General features: G+C 43.5%; 1 long non-coding RNA gene across 1 annotated transcript in view; it reads right to left on the bottom strand.

Annotated features, from left to right (window-relative positions):
* Positions 1–20077, bottom strand: part of LOC125965167 (uncharacterized) — a 537048-nt gene extending 516971 nt beyond the window's left edge. The window contains exon 1 of the long non-coding RNA XR_007478753.1: positions 19981–20077. This is a non-coding gene — a long non-coding RNA (uncharacterized LOC125965167). The remainder of the gene's footprint in view (positions 1–19980) is intronic.
* Positions 20078–21447: the final 1370 nt, after the last annotated feature.

The following is a 21447-nucleotide window of genomic DNA, read 5'->3' as shown; positions in this document are numbered from 1 at the left end:
CTAAAACATGCATGTGGAACCCAGTGTATGATCCACCATGTGATCGGGAAACGTGTTCAAATGTGTCTCAGTTTTCATCCCCTGGTACTCGGGTGCAACATTCCAGACGCTTTAATAACACTCTCCTCACTTGGAGAGTCAGTGCCTTTAACCTCCTGTTTGGCCCAGTTTGCAATTTCTGCGGAAAATGAACAGGAATAGGGAGAACCAATGAGAGACTACCTGGAGGTGTCTGGACGGACAAATTTAACTCTCATTTCCCACCAGGAAGAGGAATTATCCAAAGGCTCAGCGTGCCATGCCGGAACCACACTAGGGCCTGAAGCAATCCTGCGGTGTTGCGGCCAGCTCACAAGAAAGGGAGTTGAAGAACGGAGCTCAGGGTCACTGTAATTCACAAACCTGCAGAGTTATAAATGACAGCTATTGTCCAAAAATATATTGAAGTAAGGCTGCCAAGCGGACTTGAAAGCGGGGCAGAATTGCAGGAAACCGATTTCAGGAGGTAGACTGGAATTGCAAGTAAAGCATAGGAAAAGAGGCAGAACGTCCTCAATGATGCACTTGGCCAAAAAGGGCGTATGCGTTTTTTCCTGAATATATTCAGGAATATATTCAGGAAAAAACGCATACGCCCTTTTTGGCCAACCAAGCAAGCTTGCAAAGGAAATCTGCACTACAATGAAGTCTCACTGCCCCCTGGTCAAAAGGGCCATCTGAAAAAAGTGTAAAATCCAGAAAGGCAGGACAGGCCATGGAGAACTGGGAGCCTTTTTATGCTGATGGGCAGGATGTAAATTGCCAACAGCCACTCTGGAGAAGTGTATGGTGTTTCCTGAAACATCTAAAAAACAAAGCAACAGAGCCTAGGGCACTTCCACTTATGGTCCTATAGCTTAGGGAAATTAAAATCAAAAAGACACAGCCACCCCAAAGTTTGGGACGGCTCTGTTTACAAGAACCTCATTTACGGTACAATTTCAATATCACAGAAAGTGAAAAATGGAAAAAGAAGTTGTGGTACTTACGTACAATGCAATATCACTCAGCAATGAAATCTATGTCATCAGGCACGTAGCAGCATAATGAGTGGATACAGGTACGATGATTCTAAGTGAAATAAGTCACAGAGAAAAAGAAACATCATAAGATATCACTACTACACAGAATGTAAACTTGGCTACACAGGAACTGAATTACAAAACAGAACAGTGTCTCCAATGTAGAAAACCAACATATGCTTGCTTAAGGGGAAAGGTGAGTTGGGGTGCTGCATAAAACAAGAGATTGAAATTAGCACAGATACCGTTCCATAAGCCAAATATATAATAGACAAGAGTTACTCCTTGCTCAACGAAGTGGACTCAACACCCCATATTAAACGCCTAAGAATATACCTGACTAGTAAGAATCTTAAAACCTATGGATTTATATGTTTCCGAAAGAGAATCAAGCGTGTGTACAGCGGCATAAACGCAGCAGTGATAGGATTGTTGAGGTTCGGTAAGCAACTGCAGACCCTCTGAAGTCATATTGCATGGTACCCATTCCATGGGTCTCAACTCTCCAGGTTTAAGGGATTCTTCCTTCAGCTAAAACATGCATGTGGAACCCAGAGTATGATCCACCGTGTGATCGGGAAACGTGTTCAAATGTGTCTCAGTTTTCGTCCCCTGGTACTCGGGTGCAACATTCCAGACGTTTTACTAACACTCTCCCCACTTGGAGAGTCAGTGCCTTTAACCTCCTGTTTGGCCCAGTTTGCAATTTCTGCGGAAGATGAACAGGAATAGGGAGAACCAATGAGAGACTAGCTGGAGGTGTCTGGAAGGGCAAATTTAACTCTCATTTCCCACCAGGAAGAGGAATTAACCAACGGCTCAGCGTGCCATGTCGGAACCACACTAGTGCCTGAAGCAATCCTGAGGTATTGCGGCCTGCTCAGAAGAAAGCGAGTTGAAGAAAGGAGCTCAGGGGCACTGTAATTCACAAAACTGCAGAGTAATAAATGACAGCTATCGTCCAAAAATATATTGAAGTAAGGCTGCCAAGAGGACTTCAGAGTGGGACAGAATTGCAGGAAACCGATTTCAGGAGGTAGACTGGAATTGCATATAAAGCTTAGGAAAAGAGGCAGAACGTCCACAATGATGCACTTGGCCGAAAAGGGTGTATGCATTTTTTCCTGAATATATTCAGGAAAAAACGCATACGCCCTTTTTGGCCAACCAAGCAAGCTTGCAAAGGAAATCTGCACTACAATGAAGTTTCACATCCACCCGGTCAAAAGGGCCATGTGAAAAAAGTGTAAAATCCAGAAAGGCTGCACAGGCCATGGAGAACTGGGAGCCTTTTTATGCTGATGGGCGGGATGTAAATTGCCAACAGCCACTCTGGAGAACTGTATGGTGTTAACTGAAACATCTAAAATACAAAGCAACAGAGCCTAGGGCACTTCCACTTATGGTCCTATAGCTTAGGGAAATTAAAATCAAAAAGACACAGCCACCCCAATGTTTGGGATGGCTCTGTTGACAAGAAACTCGTTTATGGTACAAATTCAATATCGCAGAAAGCGAAGAATGGAAAAAGAAATTGTGGTACTTACGTACAATGCAATATCACTCAGCAATGAAATCTATGTCATCAGGCCCGTAGCAGCAAAATGAGTGGATTCAGGTACAATGATTCTAAGTGAAATAAGTCACACAGAAAAAGAAACATCATAAATATCACTACTACACGGAATGTAAGCTTGGCTACACAGGAACTGAATTACAAAACAGAACAGGGTCTCAAATGTAGAAAACCAACTTATGCTTGCTTAAGGGGAAAGGTGAGTTGGGGTGCTGCATAAAACCAGAGATTGAAAATAGCACATATACGGTTCCATAAGCCAAATATGTAATAGACAAGAGCTACTCCTTGCTCAACGAAATTGACAAAACACCTCATATTAAACGCCTAAGAATATTCTTGACTACTAAGTATCTTAAAACCTATGGATTTATATGTCTCCGAAAGAGAATCAAGCATGTGTACAGTGGCATAAATGCAGCAGTGATAGGATTGGTGAGGTTCGGTGAGCAAATGCAGACCCTCTGAAATCATATTGCATGGTATTCATTCCATGAGTCTCAACTCTCCAGGTTTAAGGGATTCTTCCTTCAGCTAAAACATGCATATGGAACCCAGAGTATGATCCACAGTGTGATAGGGAAACGTGTTCAAATGTGTCTCAGTTTTCGTCCCCTGGTACTCGGGTGCAACATTCCAGACGCTTTACTAAAACTCTCCCCACTTGGAGAGTCAGTGCCTTTAACCTCCTGTTTGGCCCAATTTGCAATTCCTGCGGAAAATGATCAGGAATAGGGAGAACCAATGAAAGACTAGCTGGAGGTGTCTGGACGGGCAAATTTAACTGTCATTTCCCACCAGGAAGAGGAATTAACCAAAGGCTCAGCGTGACGTGCCGGAACCACACTAGGGCCTGAAGCAATCCTGCGGTGTTGCGGCCAGCTCACAAGAAAGGAGTTGAAGAAAGGAGCTCAGGGTCACTGTCATTCACAAACCTGCAGAGTTATAAATGACAGGTATCGTCAAAAAATATATTGAAGTAAGGCTGCCAAGAGGACTTGCAAGCGGGGCAGAATTGCAGGAAACCGATTTCAGGAGGTAGACTGGAATTGCATGTAAAGCATAGGAAAAGAGGCAGAACGTCCACAATGATGCACTTGGCCAAAAAGGGCGTATGCGTTTTTTCCTGAATATATTCAGGAATATATTCAGGAAAAAACGCATACGCCCTTTTTGGCCAACCAAGCAAGCTTGCAAAGGAAATCTGCACTACAATGAAGTCTCACTGCCCCCTGGTCAAAAGGGCCATCTGAAAAAGGTGTAAAATCCAGAAAGGCAGGACAGGCCATGGAGAACTGGGAGCCTTGTTATGCTGATGGGCGGGATGTAATTTGCCAAAAGCCACTCTGGAGAAGTATATGGTGTTTCCTGAAATATCTAAAAAACAAAGCAACAGAGCCTAGGGCACTTCCACTTATGGTCCTATAACTTAGGGAAATTAAAATCAAAAAGACACAGCCACCCCAAAGTTTGGGACGGCTCTGTTTACAAGAACCTCATTTACGGTACAATTTCAATATCACAGAAAGAGAAAAATGGAAAAAGAAGTTGTGGTACTTACGTAGAATGCAATATCACTCAGCAATGAAATCTATGTCATCAGGCCCGTAGCATCATAATGAGTGGATTCACGTACGATGATTCTAAGTGAAATAAGTCACACAGAGAAAGAAACATCATAATATCACTACTACACCGAATGTAAACTTGGCTACACAGGAACTGAATAAAAAAACAGAACAGGGTCTGAAATGTAGAAAACCAACTTATGCGTGCTTAAGGGGAAAGGTGAGTTGGGGTGCTGCATAAAACCAGAGATTGAAATTAGCACAGATACCATTCCATAAGCCAAATATATAATAAACAAGAGCTACTCCTTGCTCAACGAAGTGGACTCAACACCCCATATTAAACGCCTAAGAATATACCTGACTAGTAAGAATCTTAAAAGCTATGGATTTATATGTCTCCGAAAGAGAATCAAGCGTGTGTACAGCAGCATAAACGCAGCAGTGATAGGATTGGTGAGGTTCGGAGAGCAAATGCAGACCCTTTGAAGTCATACTGCATGGTACTCATTCCATGGGTCTCAACTCTCCAGGTTTAAGGGATTCTTCCTTCAGCTAAAACATGCATGTGGAACCCAGAGTATGATCCACCGTGTGATCGGGAAACGTGTTCAAATGTGTCTCAGTTTTCGTCCCCTGGTACTCGGGTGCAACATTCCAGACGCTTTACTAACACTCTCCCCACTTGGAGAGTCAGTGCCTTTAACCTCCTGTTTGGCCCAGTTTGCAATTTCTGCGGAAGATGAACAGGAATAGGGGGAACCAATGAGAGACTAGCTGGAGGTGTCTGGACGGGCAAATTTAACTCTCATTTCCCACCAGGAAGAGGAATTAACCAAAGGCACAGCGTGTCGTGCCGGAACCACACTAGGGCCTGAAGCAATCCTGCGGTGTTGCGGCCAGCTCACAAGAAAGCGAGTTGAAGAAAGGAGCTCAGGGGCACTGTAATTCAGAAACCTGCAGAGTTATAAATGACAGCTATCGTCCAAAAATATATTGAAGTAAGGCTGCCAAGAGGACTTGAAAGTGGCGCAGAATTGCAGGAAACTGATTTCAGGAGGTAGACTGGAATTGCATGTAAAGCATAGGAAAAGAGGCAGAACGTCCACAATCATGCACTTGGCCAAAAAGGGCGTATGCGTTTTTTCCTGAATATATTCAGGAAAAAACGCATACGCCCTTTTTGGCCAACCAAGCAAGCTTGCAAAGGAAATCTGCACTACAATGAAGTCTCACTGCCCCCCGTTCAAAAGGGCAATCTGAAAAAAAGTGTAAAATCCAGAAAGTCAGAACAGGCCATGGAGAACGGGGAGCCTTTTTATGCTGATGGGCGGGATGTAAATTGCCAACAGCCACTCTGGAGAAGTGTATGGTGTTTCCTGAAACATCTAAAAAACAAAGCAACAGAGCCTAGGGCACTTCCACTTCTGGTCCTATAGCTTAGGGAAATTAAAATCAAAAAGACACAGCCAACCCAAAGTTTGGGACGGCTCTGTTTACAAGAACCTCGTTTACGGTACAAGTTCAATATCACAGAAAACGAAAAATGGATAAAGAAGTTTTGGTACTTACATACAATGCAATATCACTCAGCAATGAAATCTATGTCATCAGGTCCGTAGCAGCATAATGAGTGGATTCAGGTACGATGATTCTAAATGAAATAAGACACACAGAAAACGAAACATCATAAGATATCACTACTACACGGAATGTAAACTTGGCTACACAGGAACTGAATTACAAAACAGAACAGTGTCTCCAATGTAGAAAACCAACATATGCTTGCTTAAGGGGAATGGTGAGTTGGGATTCTGCATGAAACCAGAGATTGAAATTAGCACAGATACCGTTCCATAAGCCAAATATGTAATAGACAAGAGCTACTCCTTGCTCAACGAAGTGGCCTCAACACCCCGTATTAAACGCCTAATAATATACCTGACTAGTAAGAATCTTAAAACCTATGGATTTTTATGTCTCCGAAAGAGAATCAAGCGTGTGTACAGTGGCATAAACGCAGCAGTGATAGGATTGGCGAGGTTCGGCGAGCAAATGCAGACCCTTTGAAGTCATATTGCATGGTACCCATTCCATGGGTCTCAACTCTCCAGGTTTAAGGGATTCTTCCTTCAGCTAAAATATGCATGTGGAACCCAGAGTGTGATCCACCATGTGATCGGGAAACGTGTTCAAATGTGTCTCAGTTTTCATCCCCTGGTACTCAGGTGCAACATTCCAGACGCTTTACTAACACTCTCCCTACTTGGAGAGTCAGTGCCTTTAACCTCCTGTTAGGCCCAGTTTGCAATTTCTGCGGTAGATGAACAGGAATAGGGAGAACCAATGAGAGACTAGCTGGAGGTGTCTGGACGGGCAAATTTAACTCTCATTTCCCACCAGGAAGAGGAATTAACCAAAGGCTCAGTGTGCCATGCTGGAACCACACTAGGGCCTAAAGCAATGCTGCGGTGTTGCGGACAGATCACATGAAAGCGAGTTGAAGAAAGGAGCTCAGGGTCACTGTCATTCACAAACCTGCAGAGTTATAAATGAGAGCTATCGTCCAAAAATATATTGAAGTAAGGCTGCCAAGAGGACTTGAAAGCAGGGCAGAATTGCAGGAATCCGATTTCAGGAGGTAGACTGGAATTGCATGTAAAGCATAGGAAAAGAGGCAGAACGTCCACAATGATGCACATGGCCAAAAAAGGCGTATGCGTTTTTTCCTGAATATATTCAGGAAAAAACGCATACGCCCTTTTTGGCCAACGCAGCAAGCTTGCAAAGGAAATCTGCACTACAATGAAGTCTCACTTCCCCCCCAGTCAAAAGGGCCATCTGAAAAAATTGTAAAATCCAGAAAGGCAGTACAGGCCATGCAGAACTGGGAGCCTTGTTATGCTGATGGGCGGGATGTAAATTGCCAACAGCCACTCTGGAGAAGTGTATGGTGTTTCCTGAAACATCTTAAAAACAAAGCAACAGAGAATAGGATACTTCCACTTATGGTCCTATAGCTTAGGGAAATTAAAATCAAAAAGACACAGCCACCCCAAAGTTTGGGACGGCTCTGTTTACAAGAACCTCATTTACGGTACAAGTTCAATATCGCAGAAAGCGAAAAATGGATAAAGACATTGTGGTACTTACGTAGAATGCAATATGACTCAGCAATGAAATCTATGTCATCAGGCCCGTAGCAGCATAATGAGTGGATTCAGGTACGATGATTCTAAGTGAAATAAGTCACACAGAAAAAGAAACATCATAAGATATCACTACTACACGGAATGTAAACTTGGCTACACAGGAACTGAATTACAAAACAGAACAGGGTCTCAAATTCAGAAAACCAACTTATGCTTGCTTAAGGCAAAAGGTGAGTTGGGGTGCTGCATAAAACCAGAGATTGAAATTAGCACAGATACCGTTCCATAAGCCAAATATATAATAGACAAGAGCAACTCCTTGCTCAATGAAGTGGATCCAACACCCCATATTAAACACCTAAGAATATACCTGACTAGTAAGAATCTTAAAACCTATGGATTTATATGTCTCCGGAAGAGAATCAAGCATGTGTACAGCGACATTAATGCAGCAGTGATAGGATTGGTGAGGTTCGGTGAGCAAATGCAGACCCTTTGAAATCATATTGCATGGTACCCATTCCATGGGTCTCAACTCTCCAGGTTTAAGGGATTCTTCCTTCAGCTAAAACATGCATGTGGAACCCAGAGTATGATCCACCGTGTGATCGGGAAACGTGTTCAAATGTGTCTCAGTTTTCGTCCCCTGGTACTCGGGTGCAACATTCCAGACGCTTTACTAACACTCTCCCCACTTGGAGCGTCAGTGCCGTTAACCTCCTGTTTGGCCCAGTTTGCAATTTCTGCGTAAGATGAACAGGAATAGGGAGAACCAATGAGAGACTAGCTGGAGTTGTCTGGACCGGCAAATTTATCTCTCATTTCCCAACAGGAAGAGGAATTAACCAAAGGCACTGCGTGCCATGCCGGATCCACACTAGGGTCTGAAGCAATGCTGCGGTGTTGCGGCCAGCACACAAGAAAGCGAGTTGAAGAAAGGAACTCAGGGGCACCGTAATTCACCAACCTGCAGAGTTATAAATGACAGCTATCGTCTAAAAATATATTGAAGTAAGGCTGCCAAGAGGACTTCAAAGTGGGGCAGAATTGCAGGAAACCGATTTCAGGAGGTAGAGTGGAATTGCATATAAAGCATAGGAAAAGAGGCAGAAAGTCCACAATGATGCACTTGGCCAAAAAGGGCGTATGCATTTTTTCCTGAATATAATCAGGAAAATACGCATACGCCCTTTTTGGCCAACCAAGCAAGCTTGCAAAGGAAATGTGCACTACAATGAAGTCTCACTTCCTCCCGGTCAAAACGGCCATCTGAAAAAAGTGTACAATCCAGAAAGGCAGGACAGGCCATGGAGAACTAGGAGCCTTTTTATGCTGAAGGGCGGGATGTAAATTGCCAACAGCCACTCTGGAGAAGTGTATGGTGTTTCCTGAAACATCTAAAATACAAAGCAACAAAGCCTAAGCCACTTCCACTTATGGTCCTATAGCTTAGGGAAATTAAAATCAAAAAGACACAGCCACCCCAAAGTTTGGGATGGCTCTGTTAACAAGAAACTCGTTTATGGTACAAGTTCAATATCGCAGAAAGCGAAAAATGGATAAAGAAGTTGTGGTACTTACGTACAATGCAATATCACTCAGCAATGAAATCTATGTCATCAGGCCCTTAGAAGAAAAATGAGTGGATTCAGTTACGATGATTCTAAGTGAAATAAGTCACACAGAAAAAGAAACATCATAAGATATCACCACTACACGGAATGTAAAGTTGTCTACACAGGAACTGAATTACAAAACAGAACAGGGTCTCAAATGTAGAAAACCAACTTATGCTTGCTTAAGGGGAAAGGTGAGCTGGGGTGCTGCATAAAACCAGAGATTGAAATTAGCACAGATACCGTTCCATAAGAGAAATATGTAATAGACTAGAGCTACTCCTTGCTCAACGAAATTGACTCAACACCCCATATTAAACGCCTAAGAATATTCCTGACTACTGAGAATCTTAAAACCTATGAATTTATATGTCTCTGAAAGAGAATCAAGCATGTGTACAGTGCCATAAATGCATCAGTGATAGGATTGGTGAGGTTCGGTGAGCAAATGCAGACCCTTTGAAGACATATTGCATGGTACTCATTCCATGAGTCTCAACTCTCCAGGTTTAAGGGATTCTTCCTTCAGCTAAAACATGCATGTGGAACCCAGAGTATGATACACCGTGTGATAGGGAAACGTGTTCAAATGTGTCTCAGTTTTCGTCCCCTGGTACTCGGGTGCAACATTCCAGAGGCTTTACTAACACTCTCCCCACTTGGAGAGTCAGTGCCTTTAACCTCCTGTTTGGCCCAGTTTGCAATTTCTGCGGAAGATGTACAGGAATAGGGAGAACCAATGAGAGACTAGCTGGAGGTGTCCGGACGGGCAAATTTAACTCTCATTTCCCACCAGGAAGAGGAATTAACCAACAGCTCAGCGTGCCATGTCGGAACCACACTAGGGCCTGAAGCAATCCTGCGGTGTTGCGGCCAGCTCACAAGAAAGCGAGTTGAAGAAAGGAGCTCAGGAGAACTGTAATTCACAAAACTACAGAGTTATAAATGACAGCTATCGTCCAACAATATATTGAAGTAAGGCTGCCAAGAGGACTTCAAAGTGGGGCAGAATTGCAGGAAACCGATTTCAGGAGGTAGACTGGAATTGCATGTAAAGCATAGGAAAAGAGGTAGAAAGTCCACAATGATGCACTTGGCCAAAAAGGGCGTATGCATTTTTTCCTGAATATATTCAGGAAAATACGCATACGCCCTATTTGGCCAACCAAGCAAGCTTGCAAAGGAAATCTGCACTACAATGAAGTTTCACTTCCTCCTGGTCAAAAGGGCCATCTGAAAAAAGTGTACAATCCAGAAAGGCAGGACAGGCCATGGAGAACTAGGAGCCTTTTTATGCTGAAGGGTGGGATGTAAATTGCCAACAGCCACTCTGGAGAAGTGTATGGTGTTTCCTGAAACATCTAAAATACAAAGCAACAGAGCCTAGGGCACTTCCACTTATAGTCCTATAGCTTAGGGAAATTAAAATCAAAAAGACACAGCCACCCCAATGTTTGGGATGGCTCTGTTGACAAGAAACTCTTTTATGGTACAAGTTCAATATCGCAGAAAGCGAAGAATGGATAAAGAAATTGTGGTACATACGTAGAATGCAATATCACTCAGCAATGAAATCTATGTCATCAGGCCCGTAGCAGCCTAATGAGTGGATTCAGATACGATGATTCTAAGTGAAGTAAGTCACAGAGAAAAAGAAACATCATAAGATATCACTACTACACAGAATGTAAACTTGGCTACACAGGAACTGAATTACAAAACAGAACAGTGTCTCCAATGTAGAAAACCAACATATGCTTGCTTAAGGGGAATGGTGAGTTGGGGTGCTGCATGAAACCAGAGATTGAAATTGGCACAGATACCGTTCATAAGCCAAATATGTAATAGACAACAGCTACTCCTTGCTCAACGAAGTGGACTGAAGACGCCATACTAAACGCCTAAGAATATACCTGACTAGTAAGAATCTTAAAACCTATGGATTTATATGTCTCCGAAAGAGAATCAAGCATGTGTACAGCGGCATAAGCGCAACAGTGGTAGGATTGGTGAGGTTCGGTGAGCAAATGCAGACCCTTTGAAGTCATATTGCATGGTACCCATTCCATGGGTCTCAACTCTCCAGGTTTAAGGGATTCTTCCTTCAGCTAAAACATGCATGTGGAACCCAGAGTATGATCCACCTTGTGACCGGGAAACGTGTTCAAATGTGTCTCAGTTTTCATCCCCTGGTACTCGGGTGCAACATTCCAGACGCTTTACTAACACTCTCCCCACTTGGAGACTCAGTGCCTTTAACCTCCTGTTTGGAACAGTTTGCAATTTCTGCGGGAAATGAACAGGAATAGGGAGAACCCATGAGAGACTAGCTGGAGGTGTCTGGACGGGTAAATTTAACTCTCATTTCCCACCAGGAAGAGGAATTAACCAACGGCTCAGCATGCTGTGCCGGAACAACACTAGGGGCTGAAGCAATCCTGCGGTGTTGCGGCTAGCTCACAAGAAAGCGAGTTGAAGAAAGGAGCTCAGGGGCACCGTAATTCACCAACCTGCAGAGTTATAAATGACAGCTATCGTCCAAAAATATATTGAAGTAAGGCTGCCAACAGGACTTGAAAGCGGGGCAGAATTGCAGGAAACCGATTTCAGGAGGTAGACAGGAATTGCATGTAAAGCATAGGAAAAGAGGCAGAACGTCAACAATGATGCACTTGGCCAAAAAGGGCGTATGCGTTTTTTCCTGAATATATTCAGGAAAAAACTCATACGCCCTTTTTGGCCAACCAAGCAAGCTTGCAAAGGAAATCTGCACTACAATGAAGTCTCACTTCCCCCCGGTCAAAAGGGCCATCTAAAAAAAGTGTAAAATCCAGTAAGGCAGGACACGCCATGGAGAACTGGGAGCCTTGTTATGTTGATGGGCGGGATGTAAATTGCCAACAGCCACTCTGGAGAAGTGTATGGTGTTTCCTGAAACATCAAAAAACAAAGCAACAGAGCCTAGGGCACTCCACTTATGGTCCTATAGCTTAGGGAAATTAAAATAAAAAAGACACAGCCACCCCAAAATTTGGGACGGCTCTGTTTACAAGAACCTCGTTTACGGTACAAGTTCAATATCACAGAAAGCGATAAATGGATAAAGAATTTGTGGTACTTACGTACAATGCAATATGACTCAGCAATGAAATCTATGTCATCAGGCCCGTAGCAGCATAATGAGTGGATTCAGGTACGATGATTCTAAGTGAAATAAGTCACACAGAAAAAGAAACATCATAAGATATCACTACTACAAGGAATGTAAACTTGGCTACACAGGAACTGAATTACAAAACAGAACAGGGTCTCAAATGTAGAAAACCAATTTATGCTTGCTTAAGGGGAAAGGTGAGTTGGGGTGCTGCATAAAACCAGAGATTGAAATTAGCACAGATACCGTTCCATAAGCCAAATATGTAATAGACAAGAGCAACTCCTTGCTCAACGAAATGGACTCAACACCCCATATGAAACGCCTAACAATATACCTGACTAGTAAGAATCTTAAAACCTATGGATTTATATGTCTCCGAAAGAGAATCAAGCGTGTTTACAGCGGCATAAATGCAGCAGTGATAGGATTGGTGAGGTTCGGTGAGCAAATGCAGACCCTTTGAAGTCATATTGCATGGTACCCATTCCATGGGTCTCAACTCTCCAGGTTTAAGGGATTCTTCCTTCAGCTAAAACATGCATGTGGAACCCAGAGTATGATCCACCGTGTGATCGGGAAACGTGTTCAAATGTGTCTCAGTTTTCGTCCCCTGGTACTCTGGTGCAACATTCCAGACGCTTTACTAAAACTCTCCCCACGTGGAGAGTCAGTGCCTTTAACCTCCTGTTTGACCCAGTTTGCAATTTCTGCGGAAAATGAACAGGAATAGGGAGAACCCATGAGAGACTAGCTGGAGGTGTCTGGACGGGCAAATTTAACTCTCATTTCCCACCAGTAAAAGGAATTAACCAAAGTCTCAGAGTGCCATGCCGGAACCACACTAGGGCCTGAAGCAATCCTGCAGTGTTGTGGCCAGTCACAATAAAGCGAGTTGAAGAAAGGAGCTCAAGGGCACTGTAATTCACAAAGCTGCAGAGTTATAAATGACAGCTATCATCCAAAAATATATTGAAGTAAGGCTGCCAAGAGGACCTGAAAGTGGGGCAGAATTGCAGGAAACCAATATCAGGAGGTAGACTGGAATTGCATGTAAAGCATAGGAAAAGAGGCAGAACGTCCACAATGATGCACTTGGCCAAAAAGGGCGTATGCGTTTTTTCCTGATTATATTCAGGAAAAAACGCATACACACTTTTTGGCCAACCAAGCAAGCTTGCAAAGGAAATCTGCACTACAATGAAGTCTCAATGCCCCACGGTCAAAAGGGCCATCTGAAAAAAGTGTAAAATCCAGAAAGGCAAGACAGGCCATGGAGAACTGGGAGCCTTGTTATGCTGAAGGGCGGGATGTAAATTGCCAACAGCCACTCTGGAGAAGTGTATGGTGTTTCCTGAAACATCCAAAAAACAAAGCAACAGAGCCTAGGGCACTTCAACTTATGGTCCTATAGCTTACGGAAATTAAAATCAAAAAGACACAGCCACCCCAAAGTTTGGGACGGCTCTGTTTACAAGAATCTCGTTTACGGTACTAGTTCAATATCACATAAAGCGAAAAATGGATAAAGAACTTGTGGTACTTACGTACAATGCAATATCACTCAGCAATGAAATCTATGTCATCAGGCCCGTAGCAGCATAATGAGTGGATTCAGGTACGATGATTCAAAGTGAAATAAGTCACTCAGAAAAAGAAACATCATAAGATATCACTAATACACGGAATGTAAACTTGGCTACACAGGAACTGAATTACAAAACAGAACAGGGTCTCAAATGTAGAAAACCAACTTATGCTTGCTTAAGGAGAAAGGTGAGTTGGGACGCTGCATAAAACCAGAGATTGAAATGAGCACAGATACCATTCCGTAAGCAAAATATGTAATAGACAAGAGCTACTCCTTGCTCAACGAAATGGACTCAACACCACATATTAAACGCCTAAGAATATACCTGACTAGTAAGAATATTAAAACCTACAGATTTATATGTCTCCGAAAGAGAATCAAGTATGTGTACAGCGGTATAAACGCAGCAGTGATAGGATTGGTGAGGTTCGGTGAGCAAATGCAGACCCTTTGAAGTCATATTGCATGGTGCGAATTGAATGGGTCTCAACTCTCCAGGTTTAAGGGATTCTTCCTTCAGCTAAAACATGCATGTGGAACCCAGAGTATGATCCACCGTGTGATCGGGAAACGTGTTCAAATGTGTCTCAGTTTTCGTCCCCTGGTACTCGGGTGCAACATTCCAGAAGCTTTACTAACACTCTCCCCACTTGGAGAGTCAGTGCCTTTAACCTCCTGTTTGGCAGACTTTGCAATTTCTACAGAAAATGAACAGGAATAGGGAGAACCGATGACAGACTAGCTGGAGGTGTCTAGACGGGCACATTTAACTCTCATTTCCCAACAGGAAGAGGAATTAACCAAATGCTCAGAGTGCAATGCTGGAACCACGCTAGGGCCTGAAGCAATCCTGCGGTGTTGCGGCCAGCTCACAAGAAAGCGAGTTGAAGAAAGGAGCTCAGGGGCACTGTAATTAACAAACCTGCAGAGTTATAAATGACAGCTATCGTCCAAAAATATATTGAAGTAAGGCTGCCAAGAGGACTTGAACGCGGGGCAGAATTGCAGGAAACCGATTTCAGGAGGTAGACTGGAATTGTATGTAAAGCATAGGAAAAGAGGCAGAACGTCCACAATGATGCACTTGGCCAAAAAGGGCGTATGCGTTTTTTCTTGAATATATTCACGAAAAAACGCATACGCCCTTTTTGGCCAACCAAGCAAGCTTGCAAAGGAAATCTGCACTACAATGAAGTCTCACTGCCACCCGGTCAAAAGGGCCATCTGCAAAAAGTGTAAAATCCAGAAAGGCAGGACAGGCCATGGAGAACTGGGAGCCTTGTTATGCTCATGGGTGGGATGTATATTGCCAACAGCCACTCTGGAGAAGTGTATGGTGTTTCCTGAAACATTTAAAAAACAAAGCAACAGAGCCTAGGGCACATCCACTTATGGTCCTATAGCTTAGGGAAATTAAAATCAAAAAGACACTGCCACCCCAAAATTTGGGACGGCTCTGTTTACAAGAACCTCGTTTATGGTACAAGTTCAATATCACAGAAAGCGAAAAATGGATAAAGAACTTGTGGTACTTACGTACAATTCAATATCACTCAGCAATGAAATCTATGTCATAAGGCCCGTAACAGCATAATGAGTGGATTCAGGTATGATGATTCTAAGTGAACTAAGTCACACAGAAAAAGAAACATCATAAGATATCACTAATACACGGAATGTAAACTTGGCTACACAGGAACTGAATTACAAAACAAAACAGGGTCTCAAATGTAGAAAACCAACTTATGCTTGCTTAAGGGGAAAGGTGAGTTGGGGGGCTGCATAAAACCAGAGATTGAAATTAGCACAGATGCCATTCCATAAGCCAAATATGTAATAGACAAGAGCTACTCCTTGCTCAGCGAAGTGGACTCAACACCCCATATTAAACGCCTAAGAATATACCTGACTAGTAAGAATCTTAAAACCTATGGGTTTATATGTCTCTGAAAGAGAATCAAGCGTGTGTACAGCAGCATTAACGCAGCAGTGATAGGATTGGAGAGGTTCGGCGAGCAAATGCAGACCCTTTGAAGTCATATTGCATGGTACCCATTCCATGGGTCTCAACTAATCAGGTTTAAGGGATTCTTCCTTCAGCTAAAACATGCATGTGGAACCCAGAGTATGATCCACCGTGTGATTGGGAAACGTGTTCAAATGTGTCTCAGTTCTCCTCCCCTGGAACTCGGGTGCAGCATTCCAGACGCTTAACTAACACTCTCCCCACTTGGAGAGTCAGTGCCTTTAACCTCTTGTTTGGCCCAGTTTGCCCTTTCCGTGGAAAATGAACAGGAATAGGGCGAACCCTTCAGACAGTAGCTGGAGGTGTCTGGACAGGTAAATTTAACTCTCATTTCCCACCATGAAGAGGAATTAACCAAAGGCTCAGTGTGCCATGCCAGAACCACACTAGGGCCTGAAGCAATCCTGCGGTGTTGCGGCCAGCTCACAAGAAAGCAAGTTGAAGAAAGGAGCTCAGGGGCACTGTCATTCACAAACCTGCAGATTTATAAATGACAGCTATCGTCCAAAAATATATTGAAGTAAGGCTGCCAAGAGGACTTGAAAGCGGGGCAGAATTGCAGGAAACCGATTTCAGGAGGTACACTGGAATTGCATGTAAAGCATAGGAAAAGAGGCAGAACGTCCACAATGATGCACTTGGCCAAAAAGGGCGTATGCGTTTTTTCCTCAGGAAAAAACGCATACGCTCTTTTTGGTCAACCAAGCAAGCTGGCAAAGGAAATCTGCACTACAATGAAGTCTCACTGCCCCCCGGTCAAAAGGGCCATCTGAAAAAAGTATAAAATCCAGAAAGGCAGGACAGGCCATGGAGAACTGGAGCCTTGTTATGCTGATGGGCGGGATGTAAATTGCCAACAGGCACTCTGGAGAAGTGTATGGTGTTTCCTGAAACATCTAAAAAACAAAGCAACAGAGCCTAGGGCACTTCCACTTATGGTCCTATAGCTTAGGGAAATTAAAATCAAAAAGACACAGCCAACCCAAAGTTTGGGCCGGCTCGGTTTACAAGAACCTCATTTACGGTACAAGTTCAATATCGCAGAAAGCGAAAAATGGATAAAGAAATTGTGGTACTTACGTACAATGCAATATTACTCAGCAATGAAATCTATGTCATCAGGCCCATAGCAGCATAATGAGTGGATTCAGGTACGATGATTCTAAGTGAAATAAGTCACACAGAAAAAGAAACATCATAAGATATCACTACTACACGGAATGTAAACTTGGCTACACAGGAACTGAATTACAAAACAGAACACGGTCTCAAATGTAGAAAACCAACTTATGCTTGCTTAAGGCGAAAGGTGAGTTCGGGCGCTGCATAAAACCAGAGATTGAAATGAGCACAGATAGCGTTCCATAAACCAAATATGTAATAGACAAGAGCTACTCCTTGCTCAACGAAATGGACTCAACACCCCATAGTAAACGACTAAGAATATAACTGACTAGTAAGAATCTTAAAACCTATGGATTTATATGTCTCCGAAAGAGAATCAAGCGTGTGTACAGCGGCATAAGCACAGCAGTGATAGGATTGGTGAGGTTCGGTGAGCAAATGCAGACCCTTTGAAGTCATATTGCATGGTACCCATTCCATGGGTCTCATCTCTCCAGGTTTAAGGGATTCTTCCTTCAGCTAAAACATGCATGTGGAACCCAGAGTATGATCCACCATGTGATCGGGAAACGTGTTCAAATGTGTCTCAGATTTCATCCCCTGGAACTCGGGTGCAGCATTCCAGATGCTTTACTAACACTCTCCCCACTTGGAGAGTCAGTGCCTTTAACCTCCTGTTTGGCCCAGTTTGCAATTTCTGCGGAAAATGAACAGGAATAGGGAGAAACAATGAGAGGCTAGCTGGTGGTGTCAGGACGGGCAAATTTAACTCTCATTTCCCACCAGGAAGAGGAATTAACCAAAGGCTCAGTGTGCCATGCCGGAATCACACTAGGGCCTGAAGCAATCCTGCGGTTTTGCGGCCAGCTCACAAGAAAGCGAGTTGAAGAAAGGAGCTCTGGGGCACTGTAATTCACAAAGCTGCAGAGTTATAAATGACAGCTATCATCCAAAAATATACTGAAGTAAGGCTGCAAGAGGACTTGAAAGTGGGACAGAATTGCAGGAAACCGATATCAGGAGGTAGACTGGAATTGCATGTAAAGCATAGGAAAAGAGGCAGAACGTCCACAATGATGCACTTGGACAAAAAGGGCGTATGCGTTTTTTCCTGAATATATTCAGGAAAAAACGCATACGCCCTTTTTGGCCAACCAAGCAAGCTTGCAAAGGAAATCTGCACTACAATGAAGTCTCACTGCCCCCCGGTCAAAAGGGCCATCTGAAAAAAGTGAAAAATCCAGAAAGGCAGGACAGGCCATGGAGAACTGGGAGCCTTGTTATGCTGATGGCCGGGATGTAAATTGCCAACAGCCACTCTGGAGAAGTGTATGGTGTTTCCTGAAACATCCAAAAAACAAAGCAACAGAGCCTAGGGCACTTCCACTTATGGTCCTATAGCTTAGGGAAATTAAAATCAAAAAGACACAGCCACCCCAAAGTTTGGGCCGGCTGTGTTTACAAGAACCTCGTTTACGGTACAAGTTCAATATCACAGAAAGCGAAAAATGGATAAAGAAGTTGTGGTACTTACGTACAATGCAATATCACTCAGCAATGAAATCTATGTCATCAGGCCCGTAGCAGCATAATGAGTGGATTCAGGTATGATGATTCTAAGTGAAATAAGTCACACAGAAAAAGAAACGTCATAAGATATCACTAATACACGGAATGTAAACTGGGCTACACAGGAACTGAATTACAAAACAGAACAGGGTCTCAAATGTAGAAAACCAACTTATGCTTGCTTAAGGGGAAAGGTGAGTTGGGGTGCTGCATAAAACTAGAGATTGAAATTAGCACAGATACCATTCCATAAGCCAAATATGTAATAGACAAGAGCTACTCCTTGCTCAACGAAGTGGACTCAACACCCCATATTAAACGCCTAAGAATATACCAGACTAGTAAGAATCTTAAAACCTATGGATTTATATGTCTCCGAAAGAGAATCAAGCGTGTGTACAGCGGCATAAATGCAGCAGTGATAGGATTGGTGAGGTTCGTTGAGCAAATGCAGACCCTTTGAAGTCATATTGCATGGTACCCATTCAATGGGTCTCAACTCTCCAGGTTTAAGGGATTCTTCCTTCAGCTAGAACATGCATGTGGAACCCAGAGTATGATCCACCGTGTGATAGGGAAACGTGTTCAAATATGTCTCAGTTTTCGTCCCCTGGTACTCGGGTGCAACATTCCAGACCCTTTACTAACACTCTCCCCTCTTGGAGAGTCAGTGCCTTTAACCTCCTGTTTGGCCCAGTTTGCAATTTCTGCGTAAGATGAACAGGAATAGGGAGAACCAATGAGAGACTAGCTGGAGGTGTCTGGACGGGCAAATTTAACTCTCATTTCCCACAAGGAAGAGGAATTAACCAAAGGCTCAGCGTGCCGTGCCGGAACTACACTAGGGCCTGAATCAATCCTGCGGTGTTGCGGCCAGCTGACAAGAAAGCGAGTTGAAGAAAGGAGCTCAGGGGCACTCTCATTCACACACCTGCAGAGTTATAAATGACAGCTATCGTCCAAAAATATATTGAAGTAAGGCTGCCAAGAGGACTTGAAAGCGGGGCAGAATGGCAGGATACCGATTTCAGGAGATAGATTATAATTGCATGTAAAGCATAGGAAAAGAGGCAGAACGTCCACAATGATGCACTTGGCCAAAAATGGCGTATTTGTTTTTTCCTGAATATATTCAGGAAAAAACGCATACGCCCTTTTTGGCCAACCAAGCAAGCTTGCAAGGGAAATCTGCACTACAATGAAGTCTCTCTTCCCCCCCGGTCAAAAGGTCCATCTGAAAAAAGTGTAAAATCCAGAAAGGTGGGACAGGCCATGGGGAACTGGGTGCCTTTTAATGCTGATGGGCGCGATGTAAATTGCCAACAGCCACTCTGGAGAAGTGTATGGTGTTTCCTGAAATATCCAAAAAACAAAGCAACAGAGCCTAGAGCACTTCCACTTATGGTCCTATAGCTTAGGGAAATTAAAATCAAAAAGACACAGCCACGCCAAATTTTGGGCCGGCTCTGTTTACAAGAACCTCGTTTACGGTACAAGTTCAATATCACAGAAAGCGAAAAATGGATAAAGAAGTTGTGGTACTTAAGTCCAATGCAGTATCACTCAGCAATGAAATCTATGTCATCAGGCCCGTAGCAGCATAATGAGTGGATTCAGGTACGATGATTCTAAGTGAAATAAGTCACACAGAAAAAGAAACATCATAAGATATCACTACTACACGGAACGTAAACGTGGCTACACAGGAACTGAATTCCAAAACAGAACAGGGTCTCAAATGTAGAAAACCAACTTATGCTTGCTTAAGGGGAAAGGTGAGTTGGGGTGCTGCATAAAACCAGAGATTGAAATTAGCACAGATACCGTTCCATAAGCCAAATATGTAATAGACAAGAGCTACTCCTTGCTCAACGATGTGGACTCGACACCCCATATTAAACGCCTAAGAATATATCTGACTAGTAAGAATCTTAAAACCTATGGATTTATATGTCTCCGAAAGAGAATCAAGCGTGTGTACAGCGGCATAAACGCAGCAGTGATAGGATTGGTGAGGTTCGGTGAGCAAATGCAGACCCTTTGAAGTCATATTGCATGGTACCCATTCCATGGTTCTCAACTCTCCAGGTTTAAAGGATTCTTCCTTCAGCTAAAACATGCATGTGGAACCCAGAGTATGATCCACCGTGTGATCGAGAAACGTGTTCAAATGTGTCTCAGTTTTCGTCCCCTGGTACTCGGGCGCAACATTCCAGACGCTTTACTAACACTCTCCCCACTTGGAGAGTCAGTGCCTTTAACCTCCTGTTTGGCCCAGTTTGCAATTTCTGCGGAAAATGAACAGGAATAGGGAGAAACTATGAGAGACTAGCTGGAGGTGTCTGGACGGGAAAATTTAACTCTCATTTCCCACCAGGAAGAGGAATTAACCAAAGGCTCAACGTGCCATGCCGGAACCACACTAGGGCCAGAAGCAATCCTGCGGTGTTGCGGCCAGCGCCCAAGAAAGCGAGTTGAAGAAAGGAGCTCAGGGGCACTGTAATTCAAAAACCTGCAGAGTTATAAATGACAGCTATCGTCCAAAAATGTATTGAAGTAACGCTGCCAAGAGGACTTGAAAGCGGGGCAGAATTGCAGGAAACCGATTTCAGGAGGTAGACTGGAATTGCATTTAAAGCATAGGAAAATAGGCAGAACGTCCACAATGGTGCACTTGGCCAAAAAGGGCGTATGCTTTTTTTCCTGAATATATTCAGGAAAAAGCACATACGCCCTTTTTGGACCACCAAGCAAGCTTGCAAAGGAAATCTGCACTACAATGAAGTCTCACTGCCCCCCGGTGAAAAGGGCCATCTGAAAAATGTGTAAAATCCAGAAAGGCAGGACAGGCCATGGAGAACTGGGAGCCTTGTTATGCTGATGGGTGGGATGTAAATTGCCAACAGCCACTCTGGAGAAGTGTATGGTGTTTCCTGAAACATCTAGAAAACAAAGCAACGGAGCATAGGGCACTTCCACTTATGGTCCTATAGCTTAGGCAAATTAAAA

Source organism: Orcinus orca, chromosome 1, assembly GCF_937001465.1.
Source record: "Orcinus orca chromosome 1, mOrcOrc1.1, whole genome shotgun sequence".
In the NCBI taxonomy this organism is placed as follows: Eukaryota; Metazoa; Chordata; class Mammalia; order Artiodactyla; family Delphinidae; genus Orcinus; species Orcinus orca.
The sequence above is the reverse complement of the archived record's forward strand: the minus strand, read 5'-3'. Positions and strand labels throughout refer to the sequence as shown.